Source organism: Pteropus vampyrus, unplaced genomic scaffold (assembly GCF_000151845.1).
Source record: "Pteropus vampyrus isolate Shadow unplaced genomic scaffold, Pvam_2.0 Scaffold103, whole genome shotgun sequence".
In the NCBI taxonomy this organism is placed as follows: domain Eukaryota; kingdom Metazoa; phylum Chordata; class Mammalia; order Chiroptera; family Pteropodidae; genus Pteropus; species Pteropus vampyrus.
The window spans coordinates 1,999,030-2,002,715 of record NW_011888884.1 but is presented as its reverse complement, the minus strand read 5'-3'; positions in this window follow the sequence as shown (position 1 = coordinate 2,002,715).

Below are 3,686 nucleotides of genomic sequence, written 5' to 3'. Positions count from 1 at the left end.
ACGTATGGAGAGAAAAGAACTCCTGCTGGAAATCACAGTAGGAGAAGGTAGAGAGAAGTCCTCAGCGGACACCTGCCACAAGGAGAAGGTTGAAATGGGCAAGTTTTTGGATCAGTCAATACCTAAGATTCTTGCAACAGAAGAAGTCAGACAAAAGGGAGTTTTCTGAAGATGATCTCTCTGAGACAGTGTTCAGTAGGATTGAACACAAGCTAGTTTGTGTCATTGTTAAAGTAGGGTCTAGCAATGGTAGGGTAGAGACAGTTGATGGTGGGGCTGACAGGCAATTTAATCAGTAAAATTCATGGAGCGAAATAGATGGTGAGAGAAGAGAGGTTGAGGTCCTGACAAAAAGGGTAGACTCATGTGAAGAGCTAGGGAAGAAGGTCTAGTATCTGAGTGCGTTTTAGGGAAGAGGAGGAAGGGTAAAACAATGAAGGTAGAAGATAGTCTATAAATTATAGATTGTAGCTCCAGAGGCAAAAAGGGATCTGGCGCCTAGTGTTGAGGCTGAATAAGGGGACTTTGGGGAGTGAGGTGGAGGCAGAAAGGACCTTGGTAGAAAAGATGTGAAAGTGGGTGGTGGGGGGAGGATAAGGAAAAACTTAGGAGAGACCAAGGCAAGAAGGACTCCCAGGTAGAGGAGATTAAGCCATTGTGGAAGTGGAAGAATAGATGAATGAGAATGTGGGAGCCAAGGGCAGAGCCTCTGGTGGCAGAAAGCAGGCCAGTAATGGGGATAAAATGAGTGAGGAGGGAGTAGGATCCATTGTGAAGGGGGAGAAGAAAATACACTATGTGGGAGCAGAGTCAGACACAAGATAGGGAGCAGCAGGGAGAGATGAGACTCTGTAGGGTCCTGGGAAGAGAGACTGATAAATAGGCCAGAAGTGAAAGGTCTCAGACAGAGCAGCTGCTAATTGGTCTTCTGGAAGGTCTAGTAAAAGGGTGGAGGCCAAGTCAAAGAGGGCTCAGGCAGAAGAGTAATGCGAACTAAAGGGGACACAGAGGGAGCAGCATCTTTAACCGGCTTCCCAGAAACAAATCAGCCTGAACAATGATGCTTTCCCAACCCTTGCTGCACAGATCTTGACCTAGCAGAAACTGCAAGAGACTACAAGCTGCAACTAGCAACAAGAGGGTCTGGCAAGAGTAAGGGCCACCTGAAGCAAGCTGCCCCTTCCATTCCCCCACATCTTAGACTTAATAACACTCCTTTTATGCCTCACCTCAAGGCTGGCTTTTTCATTCTGTTCCTTATGGGTTCCTCCTTCAGCTACAACCCCAGGCTGCACTGAGGCCCTGAAATTGCATGGCTCATGCTAGGAAGTGGGAAACAGGAAAGAAAAGAAGATCAGTCAGTTCCAGAAAAGGTCCCATGCCACCATGGCTTCTTTCTGGCAACTTCCAAAAGCTGGTAAAACAAGACGGGGTTACACGTTGAGAAAGTGAAAATTAGTTTGGCCTGAAGAAACGAAAAGCCACCAGGCTGTTCATCGACCTGGGAAAAGAGACACAGAATTCAGATAAACCCAGCTGCAAAGTTAGCAGAAAATTATATTCCTCCCAAGGAGACACCACATCTGTAAAATGCCCTAATGACACTCAGTAGTAATGCGATATAGTAATGACTATTACTTTGTTACTGATAAATCTTGTTTTCTAAAATCATAGTTTATCAGAAACTTTGTTTTTGAAATCATTGCAGTATGAACAAAACTTCCTGCTCTTGCCTCCAGGATCCAATTTACTTTGACACAGAGTAGCAGCTGCCTTGATTTCCAACCCAGGTGCAGATTCAGGTAAGAGGGATATAATTTTCCATGTCTACCTTACTTCGTAGTTTCAAAGGAAAGGAGGCCCTGTGTCCACTTTGCCATCCAGACCTTATGTTACCCCTTTACATACAGCCCTGTTTTGCTTTAACTTATCAAAATACTGTTTTGTATAAATTTCACCTAATGTCACCCTTGCCCAAATCATATCATAACTTTTCCTTTTCTTGGAGACATACCATACCCCATGATGCCTCTGGTGCGTAACTTCCCTTGTTGCTAATATACGACTTCATCAAGCTACACTTTTGCTCCTGGTGTCCTAACTAGGACATTTGGAGGTTCTCTACAAAGGACTGGCCTTCTTAACTCAGTAATAATGTGCATATCTGAGACTTCTTAAGTCTCAGGACACTCGAGGTCCCTTTTTATGTGTGTGGCTTTGCACGGAATTTAGACTCTGGTTGTCTCTTTGGTCCTTGAATATCGCTTTATTACTTGTCTCTTGGAATTTTTATTTCCAATCAGACTTTGGTGTCCCTTGGTGAAATCTGGCTTTTAACACCATCTCCTGTCTTGTCTGTCCAACACCTTCTGTTTGTCTGTGAGAACTTTCCCCAGTCTTCTCTGGGTATAAGAAGTCGGCTTTGGGAAAGAGTTCTCCTCACAATCTGTGAGCCAGGTGGCTGCTAATTTCTCAAGTCAGCAAGTAGAAGCAGCTTAACTTTAGGGCTGAGGACTTGAAACACAAGTGATATTTTACTTTTGATCAACAGTCAAGCAACCTTTCATGGATTTGTCTGCTAATAAGCTTGTGCTACCTCCTGGCATAACTTCAATGGATAGATTAGAATTATAGTAGCCACTTGGGGAACTTTGACATGAATGAGAATGTTCATTTGAGAAATGCCCGAGGTAAAAAAGGAAAAGAAACTCTTAAGAGGAGATTGTATAACTGGTCTGTCTAAAAGAGAGAGATCACTGTGATTAATGTAGGATATTTCCCCTCCATTTCCATTCTTCAGGGATGAATAAGCACTGGCTTTTAATTGTGTGGCTTGATAAAATTGTCCAGGGCTTGAGTTATTGTTTAAACTAGCTGTAATGACTTTCTCTTTTGTGTCTATGTATATATAAAAAAGATTTGGCTGCGTCTAAACTTTCTCCTTTCTCCAAATAGAGAAGAAATAACCTGTAATTTTACAGTGATAATTTCATATCTGTCTAAAAGTACCTCTTTCTCATGTTTTTGTTGTTATTATTGTTCTTTCCCTCTCTCTTTGCTTCACATGGGAAATTTTAAAGATCAATTGCTCAGAAAACAAATCATTGACCTTATTTTGTATACTCGTCAAAAACATCTAAGAAAAAAAATTTGCGTTATAAAGTGTAGACAAATGAATTTAACTAGGCTTCATTACTACAGCTATGAGAGGAGAAAAGATCTTAGCTTCAATATAATAGTTTTTAAATATCATTTTATGATTTAAATATTGCTTTGTGAATACAAAATTTATAAAGTATATTTTTAAAAGTATCCTGTAACATTCCTGATAAATAAATTTTGGACAAAAAGGAATGAGTTAATTGTATTGATTAAAGACAACTCTCTTATCTATATTGCCCTGGTTTTATTATATAAAATGAATGCTAAGACAATATTCTAGTTTATATAAGACCAAGATGAAAACTTCGGAAGTTTTAAGCTTTCCAAATTTTATATATTGGTTTTATGAGACAAGAAAAAGATCATTGTTGGAACAAAATATAAAATTGTGTTTAAGTGAAATCATAAAACAGATGTCTTTTAAAGGATTTTATCTTGTAAAACTCTTACTGTACTACGAATCATGAGGACTTAATTATGTTTTAGCTAAAACTGTAATTTCCAAGTAATTAAAATGCTAAGAT